Genomic DNA, 15,092 nt, shown 5'->3' with positions numbered 1-15,092 from the left:
TTGTCATGCAAGTGCTAAACATAGGTTGTTACTAATATTACGGATGGCAAAGTAGAGGCCTTATTCAAGTAGCATTCTTCACACTAAATGAGTGAACAGGAGGGTGAGTGAGCAGAAAGGGGTGAAATAACAAAGATGGTGCAAGTGCCACTTACTGGTAGATGCAGGCAAAGGGTCAGAGGATTGCAGCACTGAAGCACCAGGAAGCTGGCACAGAGGAAGTACAACACAACTTGCATTGGGCTTGAGGGACAAGGTGGAAACTTCCAAGGAAGCAGGTCCTTCTGGATGGAGGACATGCTGGATCCAGATGATCTTTGCTAACCATGTTGTTACTGTTCTGTGCAGCCCAAGAAAACAGAGCTATTCCTAACAACATGTTCAAGAAAGGCCTCTGGGTCTCTGCTGCCCTTGCCAAGGTTCTCAATCTGCATTGAGACAGGATGGGCAATCTCCTGATAGCAATGGAGACTGAGCACTAGGGTTGCAGTTTCTAGGGACATATATAAGCATATACACTCTCTTCCCTTCAGCAACCCTGTGTCCCAGATCATGTCCTGCTGTGTCTGCTCCCCGCCCAGACCTGCCCAGACCTGCCCAGAGCTGCTTTCCTCTGTCCCGATCTAAGCCCTGAGAGCCCTTTCCCATTATGCCACAGCCTGCCCAGCCCTGTCAAGCCCTGCTCAGCTCTGATGACTTCTGCCCAGACCTGCTCAGCATTAGCACAACCGTGCCTTGTTCTGCTTGGTATCGTTCTATCTTGCTCTACTCTGCCTTGCCCAGCAAATCTCTGCTCAGTCCAGTTCTTGTTCTGCTCCATCTTGCCTAGCCAGTTTAGACTTGCCCAGCAAGCCCTTCCCAGCTAAGCTAACACCTGTCCTGCCCTGCCCTACCACCCCAATCCAGCTAACTTTCTGCCTTGTCCCATCTTTGATCTGACTCAGGACTCTACTTTCCGTATCCTCAATAGCATCTCTCAGTCTCTCTGCTCCCTCTCAGTAGTCCTCCATGAACAAGAAGATAGAAGCTGTGATTCTCTCACCTGGTCTCAGCCCTCTTGTGCCTCTCACAGTGTGAGAATCTCTCAACAGGGCAATGCAACTCCAATGCACAAGAGGCCTGCTTCACATGTAGCATGCACCCCAAAACTGATGCTATATTTGAGGGAACCATAAGAAACAGTTCTAGAAATGCTATGACTTATCTCTTGTCAGACATTGTAAAGGACATTGCAGTTATTTGGATTACCTCTGTGGACAATCCTTGGATGAACTTTCTCTCTTGACTCAATAACACAAATTCGCTTCTTTCAATCAGTTATATTGTTATCATCTCAAGACACTGTGTTTTGACAATAGTTTTCACTACAGGGCCTTGCAAGAAAGCCAGAATCCAAACAAAAATCTGCCTTTAGAAATGCACATATTTTCACATGCATATTTTTTGCACCAATCACTTCCTGTTTTATCAATATAAATTTTTATTTACCTTTTGCTTCTTTCTTATGGTTAATTTATTTTTCTTTGTAAACTGACCTGAATTCCTTATAGATGGTAGCTAAGCACCAATAATAAAGGGCATTTGTGAAACTAAAACTTTTTGAAGTGTTGTATGGGGAGGGGAATTCTCCTGTTTCCCACATGTGGGCTAGCTGCTTGAGAAAGCTCCCCAATAGCCTGAGGTGTTCCATCCATGTGTAGCCATGGGTAGGAGGCTGGGTCTTCCAGATAAACTTCTCTCAGCCAGGACAGACTATGTCCATGAGGGCAAACAGCCTTGGAAATGCTTACAGACTGGGTGCATCTGCTTGGGGTGGGGGGGCTTTAAAGAATCAAGTTTGTGGAAGAAACATCTGCAAAAGATAGAATGATTGACAGCTTCAGGTTTCTTCCATGCAAAGCTCACAAAATAAATTATCGTTGTCCAATAGTCAATACCCTTAAAGCAGAGGGGAAAAGGAGTCAAAGCAGACTAAAAAGACAAAAAAAAAAAAAAAAAAACCCACAAGTGAACACCACGGTAAAACTTAACAGACAAAAATGCACACTTTGGTGTCACCATCATCATCCAAAATGAGAACTCAGGGATCTTGTATGGGAAGAATTTGATGATACTGAGGGGAGAACAGATGGTCCCCACCCTTAAAGACCTCACATGCTGGCTGGGGAAAAAAAGTCAAAGAGATATAAAATGATGTAGCCCAAAGTGTCCAGCTGGCAGTGGAGGATCCTATGGGAAGCCTTTAATCAAGGAGATTTTAGGAGCTTCTACTTCCTACACTGCCAAACATGGAGGAGAGCATAGGGAGACTAGTGGAAGAAGCCAGCTCTCCCTGACACTCATGGCAAAGCAGGAACCCAGAACAGTGTGCTGGCAGGGGTGACAGAAAGGATGGGTAGATGCCAATTAAGCAGGACAGAACAGAAGGGAATATCACCACACAGGCATTTAATCTTGCACAGACTGAACAACAGGTATGCATCCGCCCACTGATCCTCCATGCTCCCCAAGACAGGAAGCTTCCCTGGCCCCAGCTCCGATATGCCTCTCTTAGTGCAAGCATCTCTCAGCAGGGCTGAGTCAATCTAGCATGCACAGGTCCCTTTCCACATGCAACAGGTCTCCCCCAGGCAACTCTTTGTGTCTTCACCAAGCGCTACACTTTATACTTTATGAGTAATCCCAGGAATTTTCAGGGCTAACTGTGAACTGTAACTTTCCAGCTTCTTTACATTAGACTTCTGAACCTCACCTCCAGCTAAAATGCAATTCAATAAAAATGTCTGCTAGGTGCTTGACACAACTTTGATAAGGGAATGAAGGGCTGCCTAAAAAGGAGATGGCAGATTGAGAATATGCAAGACAGAGTGGTTCATGATCACTGAGGAGAGTTGTGGAAGCCCAGATGCAGTTGGTTTTCAAGCAGTGACAGGTCTCACTCTGTGGCCTTCAGGTCATTTCCTCAGCCTAAATTACAATCCTTCTCCACCTGAACTAGTTTCACTCATTCTTCAAGATTCAGGCTAACCATCATATCCTCAGAAAAGTCCTTCCTGAACAAACAGTGGGGATTCAGTTCCCTTAACACATAATAGATATTTCCATTCCAGAAGCTAGTAACACATGCACTGTGGTCATTTGTAACAATGTGTCCAGCCTCTGCTGGTCTGGAAACACATCAGGAGCCACAATCTTATCAGGTGCCTATTATGAGTCCCCCCCTGCCCTGGGGTCATGATGCAAAACAAGCAGAGGCTGGTAAGCCATCCACTGTGGTACACTGACTGGATGATTTATTAGCTCTAATTCTTCACATCCACTATCTTCATGGAAGTATCCTTGCATCATGGCCTCTGGGAAAGAAAAGTGCACTCCCCTGCAACTTGGTTTTAATATTGTCTGGAAGTTTTCCAAGTGTGGAGCAGATACAACTGGAAGAGGGAGAGGGAAGGTCCAAGATGCTTTTAGGAAGGCTGTGATTTTGAAACCAGTTTCATCATAATACAAAGATCTTGCTTGTTTTGTTCACTTGATATTTACTAATGCTGTGGAAGGAACTTTCAGTAAAACCATTGATGCCTTAGCATAAATTGGGCTGTACTACCAAATTGTTGCTATAGCCACTATATGAGCATGCTTCACCAATATACACACCCCACAAAGGAGAGTAAAATTTCGCTACACATTACTTTGATGAAGCAGTAAGTGAGACTAATTTTGCTAAATCTTAAAGCCTGAACCAATGTCTTTTCCGGAATCTATGTGAGAGAACGGGAGTAAGCATGAAGCACTTCTGCCACATTAACGCTTACTGTAGGCATGAGTCAGTTGCAAGAGGTGCCAGCTTCATTGTCCAGAGAACGCTATTCCTATTTGAAAGAATGATTAACAGATTATGATTATTCAGATCGGAGAATTTGGTAGACACTTTTTTAGAAACAGAGGCTGTCACTTCAAGCAAACACTATAATACTTGTAGCCAATGATAAATCGATATTTTTAAGCCAAATCTAGCCTTTTGTAAACCATGCTGTATCCGTGTATGCAGGAGCTGGACTCTTTCTTTATGATCATCAACATGCCCTCCAATCATTCTTTTTCTTTGGTCCCACATTGGGCAAGTTGGTAAGAGGGACTGAGAGTTCTCCCCAAGGTGCCAGTAGAAGTTCAAACCACACAAATCTTAGCCATGCACAGGAAGTGCAGTCCGCTCTGCCCCCTAACCACAATAAAAACCAAAGCTACTTTCCCTGGTTCAATCAACCAATTTCAGACTGGCTCAGATGCTTATCCTGTTTTTGCCTGAGAACAAGTAACACATTCTTCATGTGTTTGTGTGGCATCATCACTCTTGACATTGAGGCCAATTTGGGGTGACTTTTGGAGAAAACAACAAACCAATAAGCACCAGAAGCAGGATGGTCCAGCAGTGCCCTCCCTCCCCCGACAATGGTCTTTGTTCTTTAGCTTCTGCCTTTTCTGTTCCATAAGTAGCGTGTGTACTCAGGGCTGCCACCTGCTGGTAATATGCTCTTTGAGTTGTGTTGCTACATCATTGTGAGTCTGTACTGTGAGCTGTGCTAGTGGGTGTTGCACTTCCCAATTCCTATTCTAATTTGGGAAGCATCAATAATTGGTAATTAGGGACAGGAATCCTTATATAAAATTGCCATGACCCAGATCTGTCTGCATGTCTCAGTTTGAGTAGTGGGCCATGATTCCAGCTTAAGATGACTGGCCAAACTGGTTTAAGATGACTCTTGTCTGCCAACAGTTGTTTGTGTAGACAACCAGGTTTTGATTTCTGTTCTACGGAGCACTCAGGGAAAAACTGGTACTGTCTGCAATACATGGCCCATTATGTGTTTGCTCAAGGAGAAGAGTAACTAACATGCAGCGCAACCAGGTAGGAGACGAAGTGCCCTTGGCTCGCTAGGACTGTGTGAGGCTTAAAATGGTTCTGCTGGGGTCCGGCGTGGCCTAGCGGTTAAAGTCCTCACCTTGAAAGCCCCGGGATCCCATATGGGCGCCGGTTCTAATCCCGGCAGCTCCACTTCCCATCCAGCTCTCTGCTTGTGGCCTGGGAAAGCAGTTGAGGACGGTCCAATGCATTGGGACCCTGCACCCGCGTGGGAGACCTGGAAGAGGTTCCTGGTTCCTGGCTTCGGATCGGTGCGCACCGGCCCGTTGTGGCTCACTCAGGGAGTGAATCATCAGACAGAAGATCTTCCTCTCTGTCTCTCCTCCTCTCTGTATATCCGGCTTTCCAATAATAATAATAAAATCTTAAAAAAAAAAAAAAGGCTCTGCTGATATTACTCCTGTTCTAATGTTACAGCATACGACCCTGGACCTCAGCACTGTAGAAGGGAAGATTCCTGATGCCCCAAGACACAAATGTTGGTGAAAAGTAGACTAGAAATAGTTTAATCAACTTTTCCCCAAAAGGGGCAGAGGAAATGATAAATGTGTTAGGAAGTTGAAAAGAATGATCACCAATGAGTCTGAGTGCCATCAGTTATCAGCACTCTAAGGAACAATCCCAACTCCATCAGAGAGCAAAGGTCCCTAAGACTTCAACATAGGTAAAATAGTGTTGGTGGGGGTGGCAGAGATCCTAACCTTGAGGACAGTGACTGGCATTACAAAGACAGAGAGGAATTAAGAATAGAACTGAGAGGGCCTGGCACAGTAGCCTAGTGGCTCAAGTCCTCGCCTTGAATGCACCAGGATCCTATATGGGCGCTGGTTCTAATCCCAGCTGCCCCACTTTCAATCCAGCTCCCTGCTTGTGGCCTGGGAAAGCAGTTGAGTATGGCCCAAAGCCTTGGGACCCTGTACCCACATGGGAGACTCAGAAGAGGCTCTGGGCTCCTGGCTTCAGATTGGCTCAGCTCTGGCTGCTTAGGGAGTGAATCAATAGATGGAAGATCTTCTCTATCTCTGCTCCTCTATATATATCTGCCTTTCCAATAAAAATAAATAAATCTTTTTTAAAAAATAAATAAATAAATCTTCTAAGAAAAAGAATAGTACTGAGAAAGACCTCTGTAACATACTTACCATAATCACTCAAGAAACTTCAGGTCATGTTTAAAAATAGAAATGGAAACAGAGGTTTGTGATTTCAGCTTATTGAAAAAAATTGCTACAAGAATTTATTCAACAGAAAGATGAACAGGGAGCCAATTGGCTCTTGTACTTTTGTAATATTAGCTTGGAATTTAACGTTTATTGATATGAGCCAACTGGCAGTCATGTCCTCTGATCCCAAAATTAATAATTTATTCAAAAATCCACTTAATATATTGAAATGGGCTCAATATGTATGCCCTCTGTAGCATTTTAGAACTGATCTTCTTGCTGTTCCCCTCATCCAGTGAATTAATCAGAACATGGAAAACCGCCCATCCCATAGCCACTATTATAAATGCTCACGCCAGCAGCAGGAGTCAGCTTGTAGCTGTCCTGCCTGCTTGTCGCTCTCTTGCAGTGTTTTTTTGCAGTAACTCTAATTTTACACAAAATGTAAATAAAATAAATGTTCATGACTTCACTCATAGGAGCAAGGACAACAACATGTAGGAAACTTGACATATGCAAGGACATGTTAATATTTTGCTAAACATTACAGTGGCTCAGAGGTTTTTACTAGTTCCAACCAGGTTCTCTTGATGCTGAAAATGGGCTACTGTTTTGAAAAAAGCCACCCCCAAATCAGCAGGCAACTTTCCTTCCTATTGTGAGCTAGTCTGCCCCCATTCGGGAAGCAGTGGATGACCTACAGTTATGAATTGCTGGTGAAGAACAATATAAAACTCAAATATGTACTTGCCTATCAAAGAAGTAATCTAAGTAGTAAGAATTATAAAAGAGACAATAGTATTAATGCAAAACCTCTTGGCAGTCAGCGTCTCCCAAACCAAGATCCTGAACAAACAAACAAACAAATAAATAGAAATAAAAAGCGACCTGCTATGAGAGACTTCAACATCCTAGTTTTCCAAATCATTTAACCTTGGGCACATCCGCTCTTGAGGAATTACACACTTTCTTATAAAGCACGATAGGAAAGCTACAGCCACTGAGCCAGGCAGCAAGGTAATTCGGGCCTCCATGATTCCCATTCCCCTACCACACCAAAGCCCAGTACTCAATATCCTGATTTTAGGCGATAGGAACCAACACAAGCCTGATAAGGACAGGGCTTCTCCGGCAACACCAGGGACCACTTGGGGACAATCACCCTAAACTTCCCTGATGATTTCTTGGTCTGCTTATCTTTGGTCAATTTTCTTGGTCTTCATCAAAGCTAGGCTCAGATTGCAGCTATAGCTGAGGTCTCATGTAATTTTAGCAAAGCATCCATGAACTCCCAGGGAAGATATGAGACAAAACATAGAGCATAACAGTTACATCACAAATCGGTAGGCTAGCTATATTCCAAACAAGACCTTTAGGAGTTAGTAAAGGAATGTGTCATTGTTCCTACAGTTTTCCTCTTTGACAACCCAATTTGGCCAGTGCACACACTTGATGGAAATAAATTACACCTAAGAGTAGTTCCATATCATCTTAATGCCATGGTACCGTCCATAAGGTTCCCATGTCTAATATCACAGATGTCAGTGACTTTATTACCAACTGAGAGGTGTTTGGTTGTTGCAGATTCAGCTATGTTCCCTGCAGTGTCCATTAGGATTGCCTTTCAGCTGTAACTTGCTCTCACCTTTAAAGGAACACAATACACTTTCACTCGCCTTCCTGTGGGGACCTGCAACACCTCTGTCATAACACTCACTCTTCCTGGGCAAGATCTTAGCCACATTCCATTTTCTCTGAGAACACAGACATCACACTGATGGCATCCTCCTCTGAGGATATTTAAAGGATACACTCACAGAGAATATATAAACGTTTATCACCGATCTTTTCCAACTAAGGCTGAGCCATTGCTTCCTGCATGAGTCAAGCCTCCACTACGTCAGGAAAATTTCTGGATATTATTTAATCAGGCAAGAGACAACTCACACTCAGTGCAGGAAAGAACCAACTCCCCAGTATTGGCACTAAATACTTTAAAGCAAACTGAGTTACTTATTCATCCTATTTGGGATTTGGGGTCAGTATATTCATCATTTTATGAATTTTACTTAAGCTCTTTATTCTGCTACTCACTTATCAGCCTACTTTGGATGGATTCCCTGACAATAAAAGGCTTAAAATCTGTTCAAGCCCAGCAGACAATCCTGTAAATGTACACAGTCCCTGCCCCAAACCCCTGGGCAACAGGAGTCTGCAGTCTATTCACCACCTGTGATGGCTGTGACTGCTTATGAACTTCCTGTGCATACAATCCCTTAGCTCCATACTGCACACCACTGGAGCAACAGTTGACCATGTTTAGGCTCCTCTGGAGATGATGCCTTCCATAGATCCTAAGCCTGATTCTTACCACATTTTATTCAGATTTACCAGGCCAGTCTTGACTCAGTTTGGGTCACAGAGGCAGCAGCAGAGGCTCAGTCCAACCATACAGGCCTCCTTATTGAATGTGGGAATGACACATGGTAGAGGCAAAGCCAGGTCTCTAACATCTCCTGCTTACAGGAAGAGAAGGCCTCCTTTCTCCTTAATCCCTTACCAGAAGCAGTGTTGACAGGGGAGGTCACCCTTTTCCTATCCTTACAATCACCTGGGGAGTTCCTTGAAACCAACTGAGTAGTTATAAAAGGGAGTGTATGCATTTTATAGGTAAGGATGCGATCTGTCACACATGACAAAGTATACTACATACCTGCTGCTTCCCTATTAAAGCCAGGTCATCCCTGTCAACCAGGATGGACCCAAGACCAGCACACGAGGCAAATCTTCAATAGTCATATCAGACCCAGAGAACTCCCTAACAAACTGACTATTACTAACAGCAAGTTATCTGGCAAACCCAGTGGTAATAACAATTCATTAGCCAATGTTTTTATCCTTTAGGTTTTTCTCCTTTTATCATCATTTTTCATCTCTCCTTCAGATTTCTTATTCACAGATTATTTAAACTGTAAATCAAAGTCATAATTACTGCTGTACATTTTAAAGTCACATTAAAAGACCTCATCAAAACACTACTCATCATTTGTAAGTTTCTACATTATTGACAGTTACCAAGAATGTTCATTTTCACTTCTCAAAATGTCTAATTCTGGCATCATTACCACATTCTACACATATTACAGAACAGTTATTCATTGAGCACATTCTGTGAGACAGACACTACCTTAGGTTCTAGGGATGCAACAATGAATACGTCCCTGGGCCTATGGAACTGTAGCACAAAAAATTTAAAAAAAATTTAAACCAACAATAAATACAATAGATATGGCCTTTGCCTTCTATAAGTGCCTTCCATAAGCATATGCATGATTCCAAAGGAATAGGTGAAACCAGTGATAAATGAATGGCCTGAGATACTCACACTGACAAATGAAGAGTGAACAGAAGACAGTCAAATTCAGGACGAAGAGAGAGAAGCTATTCAGGCATGCAAAAGAATATGGCTTACCCTCAAGAACTCAAAGATGATCACTGCAATTAGAGACATTTAGAATGCTGAAAGGCCTACAAGTCACGAAAACAGAACCCTCTCAAGTTATTTCATGCAGATGAAACTAAGACGTTGATTTACACCCATGATGGGAGAGTGGAGAAGATAAATAGAGAATGATGCATTTACACAGAGATCAGTATCAGCATGGAGTCAGGAGAGGAGAGGGGCCATAAGAGCCTGTAGGAGGACATTGTGACACTAGAAGGTAAGTGAGCACAGGATTACAGTTGGTTGGATAATATTTGGAGGAGAATAACCAAATGGCTACCTTTTGTATACCTGATGAGATATCATTTGTATAAGAACAGTTGAGTGGAAAGTAATATACAAGAGAAAAGGACTTCCAAATGCATAGAAACAGTTGCTGGTTTTGTTGATGAACTAAGTATCTCTACCCTAATCCTGTATGACCCTCAGTGTATAAAGTCTGATGCTACTAATAAACTACGGCTTTTGACCATCAGTCAGGGTCCACGTGTGTTATTATCGGCTCCGTGCACCAAGTCCATTGCTGTGGGACAGCGACAAGAGCCCAAACCTGGAGCCTTGTGGTAGGAACCACATCACGGCAATGCCTGCCTGGCAGAAACTGGAGCAGAAGAAGGGACAAGAATTACAGCAACTGCATCTCAAATACCACCCAAGAGAGAGAATAAGGAGTAAAAGTACCTCTACCTCCCACCTTTCATCTCCCCTCAGGGCCTTTGGTAGATCAAAGCTAGGTGGAAGGACTGGCATGGTGGTGCTGCAGACTAACCTGTATGGGTGTCCAATATGGGTGCCAGTTATAGTTCCAACTGCTCCACTTCGAATCCAACTCCCTGTTTATGGCTTTGGAAAGCACTAGAGGATGGCACAAGGCCTTGGGCCCCTACACCAATGTGCAACACTGGAAGAGTTTCCTGGCTCCTGGATTCATGCTGCCTTAGCTCTGGCTGTTGTGGCCATTTGGGGAGTAAACCCACAGATGGAAGATCCCTCTCTCTCACACACACACAAACACATTTAAGAAATAAATAAGTAAATAAATAAATACCTCCTATGTGGAATCCAGCTGATAGGAGGAACCTGGTATGTATTTGTTCAGAGATCCAGCCTCCTGTGATACAGAGCAGAGCAGGGCAAGGAGCAAACAGAGGGCAAACAGGTAAACAACTAATCCTAGGGATGCTTGGGAAATTGAAAGCTGAAAAAGCAGGCAGTTCACAGACACTAAGAGTCCTCTTGTAGGCTCTTTCCTAAATTCCTGAGGGGACCTATGGGAGGGTTGAAATAGAAAATAAACCACTGAATTATTTTAAATGGTCACTGAATCTTCTGACTTTAATTATAGTATCTGAGCACAAGAAAGTATAAAGATACTGGAGACAAGAATTTAGTATAGTGGTTAAGATGCCAGTTGGGAAGCCCACATGCCATAATGAGCATGCCTGAGTTCAAGTCCCAGCTCTGCTCCTAATCCAAGCTTCCTGTTAATAGACACCATGGGAGACAGCAGATGGTGGCTCAAGTGTTTAGGTCTCTGTCACCCAAGTGGGAATCTTGGATTGAGTATCTGATTCCTGAAATAAATACACACACACACACACACACACACATATATATATACACACACACATATATATATACACACACACACATATATATATATATACACATATATATACATATATATAAAGGCTTTCTCTGTCTCTATCTTTTAAATTAAAAATGTTTAAAAATACAAGTTTCATTGAGGCAGATGTGGTCAGCAAGTTTCTGAAAACAATACTATCCCTACTTAAAAACTGCATTAGTAAATCAGGGCATTATCTAGAAAATGGAAACAAAGCTATGAGGCATCTGGGAACAGTGTCATTCAAGAACCCATCTGAGGGTGTTCATCAGGTTTTGCCTGGCGAAGAGAGCTCTGCAGGCAGATGTGACAGCTGTCACGGGATGCAAAGGAGTGTCAGGCAGCACGGAGTGCGGGCCTACCCCTTGATTTTCCAGAGGGAATAGTGAGGAGTAGAGGAATGACAGGAAAATGGAATTTATTTCCCCTTTGAAGGATGCACTTCTCAAGCATTAGAATGTCTTAGCAATGGACTCCCTTTGATATGCTAAGTTACCCCAGAAGGCAGTAAGCTCCATTGAGGAAGGGTGATCAAACAGGACCTAGTGTTAGTTGGCACCAGGTCACAGGGGCAGTTACAGCTATGCAAAATTGCAGCCACTTAATAAGGCAAAATTTAGTTCTTCATTCATGCTACACATCCAATGTGGGGCTGGGAGATCTTTGTTCAAGGTGATCACTCCACAAGCTTGGAATGGAAACATACATGCATGACTACCACAAATGTGAGAAGGCAAAGTCTTCTTAACTCATAAATCATATGACCCTCCTTGTTACTGAATGTCTGAGTGCATGTTACCCAGGCACAACTAATGTAAAGGGACGTACTCAATAAGAGAACACCAAAACAAACTACAGAATAGCCCTTGTAACAATCAACAACTTCAGGTTCTCCATGGTGCTTGTCTTCAACTTTGCAGAATAATTGAGGACATAAAGACTTGCGTTTAAAATTTATCATACGTGATAAAGCACTATGAAAGTGCACAGATGCTGGGGGTGGGTATTTGGCACAGCAGTTAAAGATGCCTGAGTTTGGGTTCCAGCTCTGCTCTTGATTCTACCTTCTTGCTAGTGTATACCCTAGAAAACATCAGGTGAAGGATCAAGTCCTTAGATTCCCATCACCCAGTGGGAGACCTAGATTGAGTTTCTGACTTTGGACTGGCCCAATACTGGCTATTGTAAGAATTTGGGGAGTGGACCAGTAAAGATCAGAGATATATGTCTCTCTATGTTCATCTCTTTTCAAATACTTTATTTCCAAAAAGCAAACAAAAGAATGCTAATGATATTTTTATTATTCACTACTTTCTTAGCACCTAGCGCCGTGCTCAGCTCCTAGTAGCGACTTGATAAACCTTTGCCAAAAGATTATAAGGGCTACTAAGCATTGTGTGTTGATCTGATTTCTTACTGGGGAAATTAAGTTGAGTCTAGATGTAATTACAAAAACATGCCTGGCCCACTGTTATTTATGAGGAGGTTGAAAAACAGATTCCTTCTTAGGTAGAAGATAAATTAAATGATCTCAAAAGTCCTTTTAACAACAAAAATGCTAACTACGCAGCTTTCCATGGAGACGTAAAAACACAATGATTCTCCTGAAATAAGGGTCTGGGTTTCATGGCTTCTGAAAGCCCTTTTACCCTTTCTAACAGATGTTTCCCCCATCCATTCTTTGTTACTCTGTTTTATTACCTTGACAGCATGAAACATTTCTTAAGTTTATTTTCTATGTTCTTATCTAGCCTGATAACAAAATAAAGCAAACAGATTTCTTTCTTCTTCTTGGTACCCCCAATGTCCCAAGAGTACTGGTCATATAACAGACACCTAATATTTGTTGAATGGGAGATTGCTGGCCCAACAAGAAATGGGAATTTGATATCTTAGAAAGCCATATCAATTGCCAGGACTTCTGACTTACAGAAGGGCATAATATAAGTACTTGTCTGAGCCTCCTGGGCTATGAAACAGATTCCAAACATCAAACACCAAAACATCCTGGGCAAGGAAGCCTTGCTCCCTAGCCCAGCCACTTCACCTGCCAAAGGGAAAGATGAACCTCACTGGTAAACACAAACCCTTTGGGGAAAGACTCTTGGCCCTCTCTATCTGGTTTTCTGTTGAGGTGGCATTTTTCCCAACACATTATGCAAAAGCCAGTTGGAGAAGATGCTGAGGATTGTTATTTCCTAATTTGATTCTGCCATTTCCAGTAATGGAAAGCTGCACTCCAGCCATCCATCTTAATAAATGACAGATGCATTTCATTAAAACTTCCTTAAATAATTTTTTGTGGTTTCAAAGGAGGGAAAAACAAGAAAGAATGCTGTTTTGTGCTCTCTTGCATGTCAACATTTTGAGAGTCATTAAACAAAGCAAGAGCTCATCATGGGTTGAGAATTAAGTGGTCAACTGATGCCAACCCAAGCATATTTCTCAGTGCAGTTCCTCACTGGAAAGACTGCTAGACTGAGTGTTGGTGAATAAGTTCTAATAGTAATGACCCATGATTTGAGAATTCATGTTGCTTTGTCTGTACAATATGAATATACTGTAGAGGGGAGATTGGTAATTATGTAGATGGACTCATCCCAACTTTGCAGCTCTCTCCAAGTAAACAGGTATATAAAAATCCAGTGTACTGAAAAGAATGTTACACTGGGTTCAAGGGATTTCAACTCCAGTTTTTTTTTTTTTCATTTTTGTTTTTGTTTTGCTGCTTAAGAGCTCTGTGACCTTAACCAAGTTAATGACTTAATCTGTGTTCTCAATCTCTTCCATTGTATGGCAAAGATACAATATTTGTCAAAACAACCTCACAGGATTATTGTGAGGATTAAATGAAACAGTACAGAAAAATAACTTTGTAACCTAAAGAAATTTTTTAAAAACTTCACGAAAGTAGTAAGTTTTTACCTTTTGCATCCCCAGTGCCCAAAATAAGACCTAACATGCAAGAGGTTATTTTTAAATTTTTAAGTGTTTCATCTTGATTGGACCATGGGGTACCCAAATATTTAGCTATTACTCTCAGCATATAGGAGGGTTTCTCTAGGTAATATCAACATTCGAAAGTAGATTGCCTTCCCTGAGGTTAGGGCTCTTTGTACTCAGCTGGAGATCTGAGTTGATCCAAAGGCTGAGTGAGAGGCTTCATTTGCTAGGCACTTTGAGCTGGGACACTTGTCTTCCCTTTCCCTGGAACTCACTTCTGCAGCTCTGGTTCTAAGACCTCTGGGTTCAGACTGGATAAAGCACAACAGGCTCACCTGAGTCTCCAGTTTGCTGACCTCAGCCTGGGGACTTCTGGATCTATATAGCTGTATAAGATGATTCCTTATAATAAACCTTCTTGTAAATCAACCAACAGATGGCTAGACAGACATATTACTGGTTCTGTTTCTCTAAAGAACTCTGACAGACACAATGAATAGAGCACAATACAATGAGAATTGCTAGTAGTAATAAGTTATTGGAGTTGCCATGACCTTCTAAGAAGTAGCAAACCTAAAGCTGAGTCTAACTAAAAGAAATGTGACAAGAAATTTCAATTATAACTCAGAACACGTCACAAGAAACTCGAAACCCCAGCAAGCAGCCTTTCAGTGGTGTGTAGTTTATGTCAGTACTACTAAACTATTCTCTTCTAACCCTTCATTATATGCTTAGCACAGTACATGCATTATTTCATTTAATCCTCATCTGCCTATTATCCTGACTCTATTCTCATATGTGAAACACTGAAAATTCCAGAGAGTTCAAATAACTCCCAGTGTCACAGCACTGATAATGAAGTGGTGAGACCAGACTTAAATTCCTAGTCTCTATGCTACTGCCCTCCAATTTGCAACTTTGATGGCATCAAGA

The 15,092-nt window shown here is 42.3% G+C and overlaps 1 protein-coding gene across 1 annotated transcript in view; it reads right to left on the bottom strand.

Moving 5' to 3' along the window:
• ALK (ALK receptor tyrosine kinase) overlaps window positions 1–15,092 on the bottom strand; it is an 878,396-nt gene that overhangs the window by 744,555 nt on the left and 118,749 nt on the right. The gene's annotated exons all lie outside the window — the stretch shown is intronic.

The sequence above is a fragment of the Ochotona princeps genome, chromosome 8 (genome assembly GCF_030435755.1).
Source record: "Ochotona princeps isolate mOchPri1 chromosome 8, mOchPri1.hap1, whole genome shotgun sequence".
Classification (NCBI taxonomy): Eukaryota; Metazoa; Chordata; class Mammalia; order Lagomorpha; family Ochotonidae; genus Ochotona; species Ochotona princeps.
This window is presented reverse-complemented; position numbering and strand designations above follow the sequence as displayed.